Consider the following 18,915-nt stretch of genomic DNA (forward strand, 5'->3'; position numbering starts at 1 on the left):
ACCAAACAGGCAAGTGACAATTTGATGAACCACTTTTTGTCATTTGGACTATTCAATTACTTACCAATATAACATACATACAACATACAACATACAGTAGATTAGATACAATATCGACTTTTTATGTAATATTAATTCCACTATTGGAATAAATAAAATGAAAGAACCAGGTTAGACATACTTTAAAAAGACTGGACTATAAGCTCCTAAGATCTTGTTCAACTATTTATCAACCGAAATGAAGAAAGCTAAGTCCTCTTCCATCGTGATTCTGGACTAGACTGATGGGAGGGTCATCTTCACTCTGTGACTGTTTCTACATTGATTGTGTATTGATTGTCAACAAGTCAAGCAGTTGCAGGAACAACAACTGTCAGGTGTTTTTCATGGGTAGAAGGACGTCTGTGCAATGAGACAAGAGAGTCAAACCTGAGGTTATCACATAGGAACCTCCCATCACCTCCAGAAGGCTCTACAGTAATTATAGTGACCTTGCATGAGCGCCCACCTCCGACCCCCCACACTCATACGCAGTAATGTTTACAATAATTACATTATGTTTACATCAGTCACAGGGATATAACAGGTTGGTCTCTTGAGTTATGGTCACTTTTAAACTTTAATAGACTATTTAAAAACATGCAACATGCAGTGCACATCCACAACAAATGCAGTATTTTATCTTTAAAATATTTTTTATTTACTTTTTTAGCATTTAATTCATTTAGCATTACCAGACCTTTCGCTGTCACCTGTTACCCAGTATAGTGATGAGGGCTGACTCAGCATAACGAGGGGATCTCATGTTCTATGCAGTTTAACAAAAATGCACAGTCATGCTTTTGCCTCAATAGGCTGGGAACACAGTTAAAATGATATAAAGTAAGAGGAAAGTATTGTTAAATCACCACTTTAACTTGATTTTCTTTTTCAAAAAACTGAATTAATATTCTACTCTATCATGTTACCTGGCATTATTAAACTAGTATACTTGTTTTGTTGCACTACAATGTATTTGCTTGAATGTGACTTTACATCTTGAATAGCCTATTTGCAGTACTTGCACCGAAACTGAAGGTAAATGAATGAAACTGAACAAAGCATGAATCTGATTTACCCAACTTCCTTCATGTTGACAGTATTGCTGACCTGTCGTCAGATAACAAGTGTTTGGCACACGTTTTACACACAGAAGCCAGAATCAGAATCAGAATCAGAATCAGAAATACTTTATTGATCCCCGTAGGGAAACTCTTTGTTCCAGTAGCTCTTCTTTACGTCAGTGCACACAGGAGAAAACGATAATTTAAACTATAAACAGGTCCGAAATAAATTAAGTAACATGTTGGTATAAGTATAAGATAAACTAAGTGTCGAGTACCAAGTGGGTTTACTGGTAGATGGTGAAGTACAGTATAAATACAATGTCACTAATTATGTAATAAATAATAGTAAAAGCGGAGGTGCATGTACTGTCGAGAGTAATTGAGGTATATCCGTAACAGTAATAAGAAAAACTAACAAGGGAAAACTAATATTGCACTTGAGTAGTAAACAGAATATTGCACAATTATTATTAAGATGTAATGCTCAATGTCCAGTTTAGTGACCTAGGGTCAAACAGACTAATCCTTAGAGGGAGGAGTTAAATAGTTTGATGGCCACAGGCAGGAATGACTTCCTGTGGCGCTCTGTGGTGCTCTTTGGTGGGATGAGTCTTCCACTGAAGGTGCTCCTTTGTTTAGCCAGCACGTCATGGAGCGGGTGGGAGACACTGTCCAAGATGGCGTGTAGTTTGGCCAGCATCCTCCTCTCTGACACCACCGCCAGAGAGTCCAGCTCCACCCCACAATGTTACTGGCCTTACGGATCAGTTTGTTCAGTCTGTTTGCGTCCGCTACCTTTAACCTGCTGCCCCAGCATGCAACAGCATACAGGATAGCACTGGCCACCACAGACTCATAGAACATCTTCAGCATTGTCCGGCAGATGTTGAAGGACCTCAGCCTCCTCAGAAAATAGAGGCGGCTCTGGCCCTTCCTGTAAACAGCCTGAGTGTTCCTGGTCCAGTCCAGTTTATTATCCAAGTATACTCCCAGGTACTTGTAGTCCTCCAAAGCCTATTTCAGCTTTCAGATTGTCTTTTCATGGATGAATGGTTATGGTTACTATTATTCTGAGTGATGATTTGATTACATGTGCTGTCATTTCAGCTGCAGGTAAAACTCCGCTGCTCCAGGTGAGGCTCGAACTCACAACCTCGGCATCACTCTGCAGGTTACTGTCTTATAAGTACCGCGCGCTGACCGATTGCGCCACTGGAGCACATCATACTCGACCACACACACAGTTTACAGTCTAATGACAGGAAACAATGCAAAAGGTCATGTGACACCTGGGTCAAGATCAAAGTCCAGGAAGTGCTGCAAGTCATCTACCCAGTGGACAGCTAGAACACATAAGAGACAATGGACTAGACTTTACTACTCCTTTACTTTATTGAACAAGTCACAATGACATCAAAATGGACCTGTATTGAAAAATGAAAAATGTGTGTTGGTGACAGAAGATGAAATGGCTGGAATCTCATGAGCACAAGTCCCTGTGTGTATTATGCATCGCAGAGTAGACGCTGCAGCACTCACAGGTTGATCTAACTATAAAAGCAGGAATCTCCGTCTGGCTGTCCTTCGAGTGTCGAATTTGGTGCAATCTGGCCAGATGGTGGCGCTATAACAACGAACTTTACGTTTTGGCCTGTAACTTTTGAACCGTAGTCTCAGAAACAAAATTCTTTATTTCCTGGATTCTGTGGGTCCAGACGAATCGATCCATATAAGCCACGCCCATTTGCGTTTAGCTCGATTTCCCGCCATTTTGAATTTTATCCAAATCTGTTTTCTTCGCTAGTCCTCCTACAAATTTTGAGCAATCTTCACCAAAGTTGGCACAGAACATCTCTTCTCTTGAGAATCGTTCATCCACTTGGCAGGTGCATTGCTGAGGACATAAGGGAGCGCAGTGTGGACTGCGAGCTCTTGAGATCTAAGGGACATATTTATTAGTATATTTATTAGTACGCACTGTGTAGTGCTCATCTTGTGTGGTTGATAATAACAGTAAAGGTTAGGCCTATTAATATAGCACTTATCAAAACGAGCAGTTACAAAGTGCTTTACAAGGCAGACATAAAAAAAAGTAATACAAATATAAATAAATAAAGATAATAAGAAAGCCTAATTACAACTTGATGACAGCGTTTGTCAGCCAGAGAAGTGGAAAATGTTTAGTCTAAGAATCCCACAGGTTATTGTGAAGCGACAGAAAACCTATTAAAAGAATAAAACAATTGTTGGGAACTGAGATTATTTATGTTCATCACTGAAGGAAACTTATATCTTGTGGTCATAATTATTGCTTTTCTTCCCTGCGTGTAGCCTATGTTGGCTGTGTAGCTGTGAGAATGTTTGGACTATTGATTCAGTAATTCAGTTTCTTCAATTTAGAGTCGTATGATTTTTAAATGTCTTTACATTGGCTAAATTTTCTATGCAGGCTGTACTTAATCAATACATATGACTTCCAAGGGCTAAAATCTTCCCAGTCTTTCTCTGATTCTCTCCTCAGTTATAACAGTAGCATCGAAAACAAATAAAAAGTTACGATTGACAAACTTAGACCAACGTGAAAACACTTCACACTTGGCGGTGTATTGCTGAGAACCCAAGGGAGTGCAGTGTCGAGCGTGAAGTATTCTACTTCCGGGGTCCAAGCAATCAGACCGCTCCGAACGGCCACGCGCTCCGAGCGGGCACGCCCCCTGACAACGGCCACGCGCTCCGAGCGGGCACTGCACTGATGTTTATAAAGCCATTTTCTCAGATCGTCCGTCGCACTGGTGTAGCTCAGTGGTTACTTCGAACAACAATTCTTTGTAAGAAATACTGCTCTCCCTCCCTCCCCGGGATCGAACCACGGGCACTGTCCAGTGTTTTCTCTCCCTCTGATTCCACAGTAGCTAACTTTTACAGAATGTCTTCTTTAAGAGGATAAAAGCACTGTTGCAGCGCTGTGACGTTGTTTCTTCGCAGCAGCGTCCCAGTAGGACCTACAGAGCAGACAACAGCAGCCCGTACAGTCTGTTTCCTGCTGTTACGGATGCACAGGTGTAGCTCAGTGGTTGCTTCTCTCAAGTCTTTGTGATTTCGCGGTTCAATCGCTCCGCGGGATCAAACTACAGTCGCTGTCCACGGTTTTCTCTCCCTCTGGTCTAAATGCTCTCATAAACACCATAGTTACAGTGGTTAAACCGGGTTCAGTCTGGCGATTTAAAGCGTAAACACTTATTTCCGCGTCCTCGTGCTATGCAGTTTAACAAAAATGCTTTTCGTCATGCCTTTTTGCCTCAACGGGCTGGTCATACAGCTAAAATGATATAAAGTAAGTTAAGTAAGTTGTTAAATCACCAATTTAACTTGATTTTTTTTTTCAAAAAACTGAATTAATATTCTATTCTACTCTATCATGTTACCTGACATTATTAAACTAGTATAGTTGCACTACAATGTATTTGAACAAACCATGAATCTGATTTAACCAACTTCATTCATGTTGACATTATTGCTGACCTGTCGTCAGATAACAAGTGTTTGGCATTTTAGAAAGTAAACACACGGAAGCCTATTGCAGCTTTCAGAATGTCTTTTCATGGATGAATGGTTATGGTTATTATGGTCTGAGTGATGATTTGATTACATGTGCTGTCATTTCAGCTCACCTGCTGCAGGTAAAACTCCACTGCTCCAGGTGAGGCTCGAACTCACAACCTCGGCATTACTCTGCAGGTTACTGTCTTATAAGTACCGCGCGCTGACCGATTGCGCCACTGGAGCGCGTCAAACTCGCACTATCTTCATTGACCACACACACTGTTTACAGTCTAATGACAGGAAACAATGCTTCAGTCATTCAGTGAACCGAACAGCAAGCCACTGACTGACATGACAAAGCATCATGCTTCAGAGCTGCTGAAATGCTTTGGGCAGGTTTGCACCCAAAACCTAAAAATCTTGTAAGTTCAGCAGTTGCAGAGATTTCCAAGTGAGAATCAAAACACCTTCAAATAGAGCTCAACATACATGTAGCAGGTACATGTTGCCTTTTTTGTTGTCAGAGTAGTCTAATCATCCAACTGAGTAATGTGATGATAAATTCCAGTTTATTATTTGACCACTAGTGATTTGGATTGTGGGTTGAACTGTTAATCGCAGCTTTTGTCAGCCACCATGGTGAAACTGAGCTGCTTTTTTCGTCCTCCACGTTTCTGCAAAACACTCCAAATAAGCCAGTAGAATTGTCCCCTTCTCGTCCTGTTATCCTAGTCAGGATTTGTCAGTGAGTTTTGACAAATCATGTTGACAAGGCCAGTTTCCTGCTCCAGCTGTCGCACTGGTGTAGCTCACTGGTTACTTCGACCAACAATTCTCTCAGGAGAATACGCTGATCTCCATCCCGCCCCGGGATCAAACCATGGGTGCTGTCCAGTGTTTTCTCTCTCCTCCTGACCTGCTGTCTTTCATTCTGTTAAAGACTCTCAGTACCTCCATCTCAGCTCGGTCTTCAAGATGCCAGGACCTCTGGCTGACTTACTGTGAAACCAAATATGTCTACGCATGCACCACATCAGCCGCAATACTGTGACTGTTACAGGGCTGGAATTTCATTGAGTGAATATTATCAGATGAACACCAGAGGGAGACAATCACCAGGGTGAGAATCAAACGGGGTTCTGTCAGAGGTGGTAAGTGAGGTGTGTGTACTGGCGCTTCTTGCAACCACACATTTTATTACAGAACTCGAGCTTTAATGGACCGGAAGTCTGGGGTCAAAGGTTTCAGTGATCCCCGCAAACTCTATCTGCAGTCTGGTTTGTCTGGTCCTCTTTCCCTTTGCTGTCCAAAATCCAAACATATTTATTTCCACACATGACTCAAGACCTTTGAATCCACTCTTCAACTTGGCAGATATATAAGCTAATGAACCAAGGAGCACTTCTTTCAACATGCCACTGCCCACAGTAACACCTAACCACAGTGGGCCCGCATGGGCATGCTAGCTGGAATACAACACATAAATTCTGCTTACACAGTAATGTATCAGCAATAATATACAATCCAATATAATAAAACACTTTCACCGGGGCCGTTCTGCTACCTAATGTGTACTTTTACTTTTGATATTTTAGGTACATTTTGCAGCTAATTGTATTATACTTTAGTGAATTATAAATGCAGGACTTTTAATGGAGTGTTTTTACATCTCAGCACTTCTTCTACCATTGGACGGTGTGCTGTTAGTTCACTATGTTGATGGTGGTATAGTTTATGGTTTCTGTTATTCAGAATAATTTATTTTTGTTGGTGTTATATTCCACTGTTGGGAGACTCACTGCTAAACCTATGTTGTCTTTGTTCTTAATTTTTCCACAGTCACTGCTCTGGCCTCTGTTTGTTACTGTGAAACAAGTAATCCCATGTAGCACCCAAATATACACTTGTATTGACTGATCCGTCTGTGGTCTGGGTCAGTTTGGGGTTATGAGAACTTCATAAAGAAGTTCTAAACGTTACTGTTCTCTTTTCAGAGCAGACTGGTCTCGCACCACACGAAATGTCCATATTCATTTTATCACGTTTGAAACAAATATAACCAGTGGTGGAGGAAGTATTCAGATCCTTTACTCAAGTAAAAGTACTAATACCACACTGTTACAAGTAAAACTCCTGCTTTGAAAATGTTACTTAAGTAAAAGTGTGTAACTATAATCAGGAACATGTACTTAATCGATTGATTGCTTGGCTTGTAAAACTTTTGAAAATAGTGAGAAATGCCATCACAATCACCCAGAGCCAAAAGTAACACCTTCACAATGCCTTGTTTTGTCCAGCCAATAGTACAAAATCATTAAATATAAATTGAAATAATGAATTAAAAGAAAATGCTCACATTTGTGGAGCTGGAACCATGAAATGTTTTTCCATGAATTATGACTAAACGATCAAAATAGTTTTCTGTCGCTTAATTGATTAATGGACTAATGGTTTCAGCTGTACTTGTAAAAACTGATGGATAGTTACATTGATAACGAAACATCATATTTAATAAGCTCTTTGTGTGTTTTGTATGTAAAACTCTTAATTTGTAAAGTAACTAGTAACTAAAGCTATCAAATAATTGTAGTGGAGTAAAAAGGACAATATTTCCCTCTGAGATGTGGTAGTAGAAGTAGAAAGTGGCATAAAAAGAAAAGACTACAAGTACAAGTACCTCAAATTTGTGCTTGAGTAAATGAACTTCCACTTCCATTCCACCACTGAATATGACCCAACCCTGCTAAAATATTTTTTTCTTTATTATAGTTCCTTTATTACTCCATTAATGACTACATTTCTTCTAATACCACAGGTTCTGTAATAGATTTTGTTAAATGGTCAGCAGTACATGACTGAAGTGTACATGATTTGCTGAAAAACATGCAAAAACATTAATGTAACCAACCAGTATATGACTGGATTACATTAGTTGCTGATGTTTCATTGTGATAAATCCTCTGCACAAAACCTAAACCAACATATTTTTTTTAAAACCAAACAGTTTTAATATGATATATGATGTTAGAATCAAAGACAGCAGGTTGAAAAGGGGTAATTCATTCCTCCTTTGAATGAACAGGTTTCCCTGTAAAGTCTATAAAAGCTTCTTAAAGTGAAACCCACCTCTCCTGTTTCCTGCCCCAACTGATTATCCTTAAAGCTTGTTTCCTGCAGCTACGCATTGTAATCAGTTTTTACAAAAGGAAAGCAGTTCTCTGTATGTCCTGCACGTAATGTGACTCTCACTCTCAGTGTGCAACACAACAAAGGGCATGCTGCAGTAAACAGTATTTAGAAGCAAGCCTTCATTGTCTAGGCTGCATAGGCTAATAAATTAAAATAAGTTATTCCCAAAATACATTCCTAGCACAGGTGCCTTCCTCCTGTCTTTATTGGTAACTCACATGTATAAAAGCTCAGGCCCAGTCCCTCCCAACAGAGGCCCATTTGTCAGAAAGTTTGCCAGTGCTGCTTCCTGTCCTGGCCTCCAGCAGGAAGAGGTTGGCTTTAAAGTGCAGCGGTGCTGCATGTAAGCAACTTGCAACCACAGGCAGCAGGAAACGTGGTCGCTCTGCACTGCTCAGTAAACACAACATACACATGCTTACACATGCAACTTACCCTTACACAATGCACATTTCTCCATTATGCACATTAATAAGAATAATTATGAGTCTGCAGTGCTCCTTTGGTTTTAAGTTCAACCCTTCAAAAGCTGCAAGATGTTTAGTGATGTTCCTTGGTCCCTGCAGAGAACAGAGATAAAAATGAAAACAGTAAAAACATACTGTATCTCTTTTACATATGTGCACACACACATATCTGTTTTACTGCCAGTGGTAGGGCTTGTCCACATAACCAGATGCCTTTTTAAGAGAAACTCTTCAAGGAATTTCTTTAACAGAGAAACAGATAGTGTCACATGATGAAACCTTAGTGGCAGTATTTCTTTCTTTCTGTCTTCCTTTTTTTCTTTGAGTGGAAGTCAAGTATGTGACGCCACACTGAACAAACACTACTTCATATTAATCTTCTCTTCCTCACTCATAGGTTTTGTGAAATAAAACAACTGCCAAAACATGTTCTGATGTAAAACCATGGGGGATAAATGTACACATAAAAATATTTGTGAACAAATACACTGAAAGCTCTGAGCTTTTTGCTATTTCCTTTAGTGAATGTTGGGAAATCATCCTCCCACAGATACAGAAACAACACGTTGCTGCCAAAATGGCTGGAGTTGTTATTAAGGATTCACAAAGGTAAGTTTTGGTGACTTTCAGCGTAATATATTGGAGGGCATTTGCGTATTTGTGATTTGAGTTTGCAAGTCATGTTGCCCCCTCAGCAAGGTTAAATGTAAGCTCAAATTAGTTCAGAACAGTACAGCCACAAACACTGCCTGTATTTTATTATTTCTATTGGCATAAGGTGTGAATTGCATCCTTTATTTTTTTCAGGTATTCAGCACCACACCAGAAGTGAAAATTCATCCCTACCACACCCAGAAACACCTGGCTGGGCATGTATAGTGCACAGTCTATAACCACAAATATGATCCTCTGTCTTTGTACTGAGCTGTACCCTGTGTGCTGTAGGACACCGACCCTGCAGGGGAAACTGTTGCGGGGGATAAAATAGGCAACACATGCAGCATTTCCCAAGGCACAAAGTGACACTACTATATATCAGTGCACAATGTTTTCTTCATGCACTTGGAGGAATCCTTCAAAGCAAGCACATCAGACATTTGCAGCATATCACTCTCTTATATTTGGGGCCCCTGGCTAGGTTTTATATAGGACCTGACAACAGCAACAAAGAAGTCGCATTTCAAGAGTATCTGTCAGTCAAAGAAGTGGGGTTCAACCCCCTCATCTTGGCAAGGTTTTCCATGGTCATGTGGTCAGTATGACAAACAATGGCCCTCAGACCAAGTGATACATATACATATTTCTAATCAAATTTACCTTAAATGACTCATTAATGTGAGCATGTTTGTCTGTGTGTTAGCCCTGTGATAGACTGGAAATAATGGAATGTGAGAAATAAATGAACACCAGGTGACCAGCGGACTCAGACATCTGTATCTGGCTCTTCTTGTCCACAAAGTCTTTCTTAATGCAAGAACGTCTGGACAGTTTACAGATTACATTATCATCCCTAAGGTTTTGTGTAATATCCAAAACATGTTGAGCTGAGGATTCAGCTTGACCCTTCAATATAGAATAAAGTACCTCCAGTGATGAAGGCAATTCTTCAAACTCAAATTTGCTGTCAAGTTTAAATTAGAACTCATCCTGACACCTCAACAGGAGAAGGCTTGCAAAACCAGTGAATAAAAGAAAAAAATATCTGTAATATTATTATTATATATATTCTGTAATAATCAACCATTAACAAGTGAATGAGCAACTCAAGAAACAAACAAATAAAAAAAACAATATTATAGTATAATCTGGATTGGTGTATGAACAGTCCAGGTATTATGGACTTGTTATGGATTTAAGGCTAATCTGTAACAAAAAACACTGCATGCTGCATGGCATAATACATGATATTAGCTTCTATTTTTAATAGCTGTTAGTGTATTTAATATTGAAAAAGAGAGTACACAGATTACATAACAGTTTTCTGCTTCTCAATTATGTAAAACTTTATAATTACAACAAACTTGCAGGTCGCACTTACGCTAACAGCTACCTGCAGTGCTCCGTTTTACCGTTAGGGGGCGCCGTGAAGTCGGCCGGCGGAGCAGCTGTTCGGCGTCCCGTCATCCAGCAGCGGCAGCGGCGGCAGCAGCAGCGGCGGCGGCAGCGTGGGCGGACCGAGAGACACACAGTCACACCGAAACTCTGAGCTGGTGCGGCGGGCGGACAGCAGCAGAGGACCCGGTGTGAACAGAGGTTTCATTCGGCTGATGTTTTACATCTTTATGGGACGCGAACACCGCCCTCGCTAACATCTGGAGCTCGCGCTTGATAGTGAAACTACTCTTCCTCGTGCCCGCGTGATGTGTGGTAGGGATAACTTATGAAGTGAACGGCGTTAGCATCTCACCGGCGGAGCTACGGTGCTGTGCTGGGCTGCAGGAACCGGACTCAGTTTGAAGGTAAGCGAGGGAACACTGCGTGTCACACCGAGCCTTGTCGCTTCACACACCTCGCTGTTTGTACGCCGGGAGCACCGAGCTGACAGTCACCATTTCGTTCACAGTGCAGGTTTGCAGGTTGTTTTTTTTTTTAACGGCGCTGCAGCACACAGGGGTCTCAGGGTGGGGTCTTCCGAGGCTTACAGAGGACACCCATGGGCGACAGTGTCAGTTAAACACATATGATGTGTGCTTACATGGAGACTTTTACACATCTGGACTGGCCTGTAAGCCTTTCAAGTTAAAATGCCATTCTTGTGAAGCTTCTGGTCAGGTTGTCATGACAGGAGTCAAATGCTTAAAGTGAGAGGAACAGGTGTGTGTGTGTGTGTGTGTGTGTGTGTGTGTTTGGCTTTACTCTCTCTGTCTGACACACACACACACACACAAGCATAGGGTATTATTGCCAGTGGTAGATTTAGATGAAATCTTCCCATGATTCATCTTGTTTTATTGATGCCTTGCTCTACTATGGTTGGAAGGCCAAGGCATGGGGAGCTCCATTAATATGGATCTAAGAGGTGTGTGTGTGTGTGTGTGTGAGAGAGAGAGAGAGAGAGAGAGAGCGAGAAAAGAGAAAGAGAGCATAAGGCATTCAATATCTTTTAACCCACTGGCAAAATTCCCTCTATATTTTACACGCTAAAATGCTGTAGTAAAGTCATGCACACACAGTACATGATGCACACACACCCGCACAGGTTATAGAGTGATGAATCGATTTGAGAGTGCTTTGGTGTTGAGATCTGGCTGCGCAGAAATCCCACAGAGACAATTAAAGTACTGACCTGTGTCATCAAGGATTTGTTTTGGCTTTGCATTTGGAAATATGTTAGGAAGCAGACTTTTGGGCCAGATGGCAGGAGCACACACACACACACACACACACACACACACACACACAAACAACTGGAACAGCCAGTCAGAGTTCCTACTGAGGGAGACCGGATTAGTGGCCAGGGTTTGAACCTGTGACCTGCAGTGCTCAGTTGTACATGGACACTAATTGTTGAGTTAATGACACACATATAACAGTTTTGTATCTTTGAGGACCTTCCAGACTCTATTCTTCTACTCATGACCAGAATTCCCTCACTTTTTTAGCAACTGTAGATTATGTTCCTGTGCTTTTGTTTCTTCCTCCAAAATGAAGTTACTTCATGCAAAGAAGCAATCATTTTACAAAATCTAGCATTTCATTTCACACTGTGCTGTAGCAGGTGGAAGCATCTTGTTGCCTTGTGTTTTAGGTTGAATAATGTAATGCAACTGAACTTTAGCATCTGATTGAACATTTTATTTTGGAGGGATGTTGCGCATTTATGTTAAACGTTGAACACTGGAATATTTTCTGCAAAACATCAACTTTTATAGCAATTTCTTACAACTTTGCAAAACATCACTGCTGGCTTTTCATTCACAGTGATTAATTGTTTTTATCAACTAAATCCAGTTGTTTTCTGTGCTTTTAGGAACTAAATGGGGGTGAATGGGCCTGAGAGGGTTGGCAGAATATGTTAAAAAAGTATATAATTTTGGCACATGCATGTAAAAGCTGTTAAAATTAGGGCTGCAATTCACTATTATTTTCATTATTGATTAATCTACTGCTGATTTTCTGGATTAATTGATTAATTGTTAGATCTTTAGAGTGGTGAAAAATGCCTGTTCCTGAAGCCCAATTTGACATTTTTGTTTTTGAAAACCCTAGCGGAACCTAAAACTAATCTGAATGATTTTAATCTTAACTGTAAACTGAAAAGCAGCACCACATGTGAAAAATTATCTCTGCTTTGCAATAAAACATGTCTTGATTTTGACACTCAAAATAACAACTGAAAGTGCTTCACATAGTCTGAAGGCGAAAGTAGAACACACACACACACACACACACACACACACACACAGCTCTAAACAGGAAGCTGACAGCATCCTGGAAGATGTTTCATCTGGTGTGAACTGTCACTTTGTGTACGCAAGTGTAAATATGATAGGTGTCTGTGCGCACAGTGGCATTTTGCAGGTGTGTAATTTTTTTTGTGTTGAGCGTGTTTGAACATGTTGGATAGAAAAGAAGCAGCGGTGACCATAGCAGGTTTATTTCTGGGCTGCTGCTCTCAGAAGTGAAATATACCTTCCTGTTTATACAGAGTCCTCCGCCGGGTGCATCAGGGTAGAAAACTGGTTTTACAGGAGCCCTCCAGCAATTTTCACAATGCATTTTTCATGGCAGTTTGCCCATAAGTGGATCTTCTCCAATGCCTACAAGCCGCACTGTTTATCTTTCTTGTGTTTTATGCCACTGCTTGTCACTGCGCAAGTAGTTCTTTCATCTAAGATATGGCTGTCAATGAATTTAAATAGAATTTTGAGTAAGTAACTTTAACAAAAGCAGGAAAGAATAGCATGTGGAGTTTTGTTAACTAAACTGCCAAATTGTGCTGGGAGACACTCTCAATATCTTACTCAACTTTAAATTGTTACTTACATCTGATTTTCTTTTTACTCCCATTTGAGGACATAGCCCATGTCCAAAGCATTTGACCATTTTGGTCATGTTATGTACGTTCATGTTTTGACAGAATTGAGGCACTTGAATGACTATTTCTCTTTCTTTTTCTTTTTGTGTATTAATCAGGTATAATGAGGTCAGATGTCAGAAAATAGTGAAAAATGCAGATCCAAAGGAACGTCTCAAAAGTGCTTGTTTTGTCTGATCAACAGTTCAAAACTCAAAGATATTCAAGTTAAATCAGAAAATCTTCATATTTTGTAAGCTGAAACCAGCATTTTGCTTGGTAAATTACTTAAATCAGTGGTTAAGTAACTATTTGGCATGTGGCTCCTTAAAGGTGGGGTATGCGATTCTAATCTAATACACATTTTTTTGTCAAATTCAGCGAATATGTCCTCATGGTCTGCTAGCTGTCCGTGCTGAAAAAACTCCAGTGTTTGTACACAGCCCTGGCTCTGTAAATGGGAAACAAACAAAGTGGCTCGGACCGAGCCACACAACACTATTCCAGCCATACCAGCCATGATTTGTGTCAGGTAACGTTAAATGACTTGCCCACGGACATTCAGCTTACTTTCTAGTTTGCCAAGATATGCTGTTGTTGTGATGTTAGCTATAGTAGCAGGGGAGTTGTGAGTATCGCTGTCTGGAGCTGCTGTGCTGGCTCTGGGAAACCGTCTCGTCCTCTCTGGCTGTTAGCTTCGCAGCAGCAACTGTAGGGACAGTTTGCTAACCCACAAGCTAGCTAACGTTAGTTACGTTACTTGATGTGTCGTTGTTCGTTCTATACCATGGTGTTGGATTTCTCCAGAATCGCATACCCTGACTTTTTCTCTAGCGCCACCGTGAGGTTGACATTTTTCATTTTCATGAAATTCCTTGACAACTATTTGTTGGTTTGCTGTGAAATTTGGTACAGACATTCATGTCCCCCTCAGGATGAATTGTAATAACTTTGGTGATTCCTTAATTTTTCCCTTAGTGCGATTATCAGGTCAAATTTTAAATTTGTTTCAAAAACTTTGATTTATGACCAAATACCTAAAAAAACTAATGACATTCCCATCAGCTTCAGCTGTACTTTGTGTTTAGTGCTAATTAGCAAATGTTAGAATGCTAACACACAAACCTAAGATGGCGAACATTTTACCTTCTAAACATCAGCGTGTTAGCATTGTCTTTGTGAGCATGTTAGCATGCCGAGGCTAGCTCAAAGCACTGCTTTGCCTAAGTACAGTCTCACACAGCAGCTAGTGTGCCTTTAGGCTCTATTTTTGTGAACTCAGCAGCGTGACTTGCAGTCATGCGGTGCCAATCGTACTTTGGCCAGACTCGTTAAAAAGAAGATGATGCATAGAGTCAGTACTCCCCTGGTTGCCCGGTGATTTTTGGATTTAGACACTGGGAGAGGATTGGTAGGAATGGACGGCCCTGAGGGAGTTTTTCATGGGACTGTGTGTTTCCAATGTGTCAGTCACCAACATGCTTGCTGGTTTACACTTCAGCCGAAACTGTACAGAATAATTAATCATAAGTTTCATGTGCACGTAAGCATGGAGGTGTCTGTGGTTATTTTGCCAGTATCTGGTGCTGGTTGCAAATATGTAACCAGCGGATCTGTCGTGCGTAATTGTGGCTTTACAGTGACATCATCATTTGGTTCAGATCAACAAACACCATAGTACAGCCTTTTGTCATTTACATCAGTTGTATGATGTGTGATCTGTGATTTGTGTAAGCAAAAAAAATCACACCTTCAGCTTCTACCTGACGAGGCTGTCGTGCAGTTTGTTTTACCTCCTGTCCCCCGAAAGACCAAATGATCAAGATTTGAGCTGATACCCAGCAATCTGGACAGGGATTTCTTTAATTCTCCCTTTCTCTGTTTCTCTCTCTCATCGTGTTTCTTTCTTTTTTTTGTCTTGTTTTTCATCACACTGAATCAAAACCCGAATGGCCTCATCAGCATGACAGATACGCCTGTGCTGCCAGATCAGTCTTGCAAATCAATCACAGATGATTGAAACAAATACAAAGCAAGTTCATACATGCATGCTATTTTTACTTTAAAGAAAAAATAAAGGGAAAACCAAACATAAGATCACTATATTTCAGACATCACAGAGGTAATTTTTTAGCAATCTTTACTCATTAGTGTTACTATGACATAAATATACATTTCCTCTTTTCAACACAAAGTATTATTTTAATCTTTCTTCTGTGTTGAAAGTCAGCAACTCACTACTGTGTTGTTGGTTTAATTTTCCAGCCTAGATATAGAAATAGAACAGCTGTAGGGATATGAACAAAAAAAGTACTTCACATCAAACAGATTGTCGAAGGTTAAAGGGAAGGATCAGTGACTGTACAGTGGAAGTATGGACAGATGGGTCACTGAGTGGTCATGAGTGCATCATTGAATGAAAAGTATGATAGGAGTGATGAATAATGGGCAGTTGTCATGCAGTTACTTTGAAACATCCATCTTGTGAATTTTTTCATTTTTTCAATTAAATGCAAACTTTCCAGCTGGGTTGAAGCTGCATAAACAGGTTTCCTGACTGTCGGAGGAACATGTAAGCAAAATTGAAGAGTCTTTGAAGAGTTGACTTGCACTGGGAACGCTGCCTCTGAATGTGTCAGCACATACTAGAGGTATTTTATGAAAACTATTAAGTATTCTACTGTAACAACTAATGGCTACACAGTGTAACGCGGACCCCTTATACAGTATATACAGTATATGGGACCAAAAGCAGGCCATTCATTTTAAAAGGTCATGGTCGACGGACACACATGCACACACATCCACTTTTGAGCAGCCGTGCAATGATATTGAACCATTTCAGGATTTCCCCCAGGAACTTGGTTAGCAGAGGTGGTACGCACACATCAGCCCCTTATTGGGCTGTTTGTATCTACTCTTCCCTGCTTGAAAAGAACTTAAAAAATGATTTACTGTAAAGTGAAACTGGACTGTCAATGTTTAGATGTTTGATGTTTGGTCAAGTTTTCATTCATACTACTACCACTTGGAGTTTCAGAAGCTGGACCTTTTAACCATTTATCAATTCCAAAATGTGAACAATTCATTATATTAATTCGTATCGTTATATTTTAATGATAAAATATAGTCTATAAATAGACTAAGGGTGATCAAAATTAATCTGAACAAGTTTCAACACCCATGCAACTATTCCGATCTCACAACTTGTTATAAACTCTATGTACGTTCATAGTTTATTTGCTCTGTCCCATGTAGTTGTAAATGAGTAAATCTGCAACTTTCTTAAAGGCACAAAGTCCACTTTAAAACAGGGCATGCCAAACTGGTCGTGTGGGTAGTTCATTTTAGAAGGAGCATTACAGCCGCACTGGCCGTTTGGCCGTGGTATAATTCCTGCCTTGATTAAAGCTGTCTGTATATACTATAGAGGGAAATGCTGCAACAGCAGAGAGGGTTCATAGCTTTGCAGAGAGAGAGAGAGAGTGCACCAAATGTGTTGTCCAGGGCGGAAGTCGGCCTGTCTGATGCAGCGCTTCCAGGCAGTCGTCCTGCATTCCGCACATGATTCTGCACCGGTGTAAATGTTGACTGAACATTATGAGACATCGCTGTCGCCATGTGTGCAGGAATTTCCCGCATTAAGTGCTAGATTTGCAGGAATCGATGAAATTATGCGCAATCCCACACTGAAATTCAGGCCCTGAAGTTACAGGTAGGGAAGTCAGAAAGTTTTGAGACATAAGCACATTGTTGGTTTTAGTGTTGTCATGGGATTTGTTGACAATAAGGAAAATATGGAATAATGCCAGCCTTATCCATTGCAAAGATTTGTACCATTAAACTTCTAATTAGACATTTTTCACAAGAAATTCTTCAATAGAAACCCATTGTCTTTTTCTTGAACTTGTAACAAAAAGCCTGGATGAATAGCAAATTGCCTGTCAAAAAGGAATTTTAATCTGCCCATTATGTGGCATATTCTGGTCTCCAAACTCTTCTTCAATGTCCATTTGATGACAATGCTGTCCCCTGGCCAGAGTTCTCCTGAAAGACTCCAGACTTCTCTATGAAGTTCCTGAATAACTCCTCTCTGTTTCTTTGAAACCACAATTATGACCTCCATTTTTTTCTCTAAATATTCTTTTCAGAGCCAATTCTCTCTCCCCCCGCTATCTTACCCCAATGTGGCATCTGTGGGCAATTACCATTAAGTTTTCATACAAGGCCAGCCAACAGAGGAAGCTGTTGTATTGGAGTCCGCAGCATGAGTTTGCTGGCTGCGTAGAGGGATGGCAGGAAGGAGGGATGGCGGGAGGGATGGATGGCTGCTGAGGAGGTCTATTCATGTCTCCAGGCGAGGCCATACTTGAGTAGAAACTTATTGTGACGGTGACCTCCCTGTCACCATACAGCTAACACAAAGCAGCTTCTAATGAGGGTCAGCTGAGCTGCTCTCTTTGTTTCTCATCCTGCTTGTCAACTCTGTGAATTTAGTTCAAAATTCAAAATTTTGAACATAAACTCATTCATTTTAATCTGCGTGAACTGAACTTTGAGCTAGCTGTGAACTTGCACAACACTACTGCTGCTTCTGGACATGACGCTGATGAGAGCGGTGAGACTGAAGCAAAACAGTAAAGTTGAGGGTTGTAGATCCAAAGCAATGAGCTGAAAGAAGCGAAAACACGGTGTGATCCATTGTCTTAAGATATGGATTATTTCCGTTTTATTATTAGAGAAATGTTGTGGTTACAGATTAAGTGTTAAAAAAAACCATATCCTGTCTCATGCTTCACGTCACTTTGACTTTTTCAATATTAGTAATAAAAAGACCATCATATTTCCCTAAACTTAACCAAGTGCTGCCAGTGCCTTAACCTAACCACAAAAACCTTCCATGATATACAAATCTGTAAGCGCAACCACTATATATGTCGGGACATAATTCCAAAACTATTAGAATTACAGTATGTCAAAATATGGTTGTGCCTAGCTGAAGCCTTGCAATGTTAACGAAAGTGAAAAATGATTTGTGTATCCGCCCCGTGATTCGGATCTGCTCCTAAATTGAATGGGTTCTTCCTTGGCCCATGCTACACCCTTTCTAGCCTGATTACCAGATTAATCTGCTGTGCTCATGTTTCATTTGCTCTGGCAGATACGTCTGGCCCCCCTCCCATTCAGACAGATTTCCACCCGTCCTGGAGCTGGTGGGGCCAATAACAACCGTTTATCTAATATGGGGCGGGATTGATACGATGACTGACAGAGGAGTGTCACCGGTCCCGATTTGAAAAGTCACATGTCATGCGTTTTGCTGCTCTGATTGGTTGTAGGTCTGGACCTGTGTCCAGTCTGCAGGTCCGTCCAGCGCAGGGCACCAGGCTCATAAGACTCAGATCAAACTGTCAAACTAGGCAGTGCTGATCTAATAGAAACACATTTTAGTGTACTGTTTAGCTGGTTGTAGGTGTATCCAGTGTCCAGAGGCAGTTTGGTCTGCGCCCGTTGATAACGCCCGTTGGAAATCGAAAGTGAACAAAGAGGTTCCAGACTAATTTGCAAATGCATATTAGTCTGGAACCTCTTT

General features: G+C 40.7%; 1 protein-coding gene, 1 long non-coding RNA gene and 2 other non-coding genes across 10 annotated transcripts in view; 2 read left to right on the forward strand and 2 right to left on the reverse strand.

Moving 5' to 3' along the window:
• Positions 1-2,231: 2,231 nt before the first annotated feature.
• trnai-uau lies at positions 2,232-2,325 on the reverse strand. Its single transcript has 2 exons — positions 2,288-2,325; positions 2,232-2,267 (listed from the first exon to the last, which is right to left on the reverse strand). It is a non-coding gene; the product is annotated as a tRNA-Ile (tRNA).
• A 2,473-nt stretch (positions 2,326-4,798) lies between these two features.
• trnai-uau lies at positions 4,799-4,892 on the reverse strand. Its single transcript has 2 exons — positions 4,855-4,892; positions 4,799-4,834 (listed from the first exon to the last, which is right to left on the reverse strand). It is a non-coding gene; the product is annotated as a tRNA-Ile (tRNA).
• Positions 4,893-8,367: 3,475 nt separating this feature from the next.
• Positions 8,368-9,916, forward strand: LOC122867400. Its single transcript, XR_006375912.1, has 2 exons — positions 8,368-8,914; positions 9,113-9,916. It is a non-coding gene; the product is annotated as an uncharacterized LOC122867400 (long non-coding RNA).
• Positions 9,917-10,481: 565 nt separating this feature from the next.
• The window catches only part of rhbdf1b (rhomboid 5 homolog 1b (Drosophila)), a 46,133-nt gene continuing 37,699 nt past the window's right edge, over positions 10,482-18,915 (forward strand). Inside the window, exon 1 of one of the 7 annotated variants that reach the window (XR_006375911.1) lies at positions 10,482-10,764. The gene's annotated coding sequence lies outside the window, so the exon portion shown is untranslated. The remainder of the gene's footprint in view (positions 10,765-18,915) is intronic. The other 6 variants (XM_044178122.1, XM_044178121.1, XM_044178119.1 and 3 more) reach the window with 6 other exon arrangements.

The sequence above is a fragment of the Siniperca chuatsi genome, linkage group LG20 (genome assembly GCF_020085105.1).
Source record: "Siniperca chuatsi isolate FFG_IHB_CAS linkage group LG20, ASM2008510v1, whole genome shotgun sequence".
Taxonomy (NCBI): domain Eukaryota; kingdom Metazoa; phylum Chordata; class Actinopteri; order Centrarchiformes; family Sinipercidae; genus Siniperca; species Siniperca chuatsi.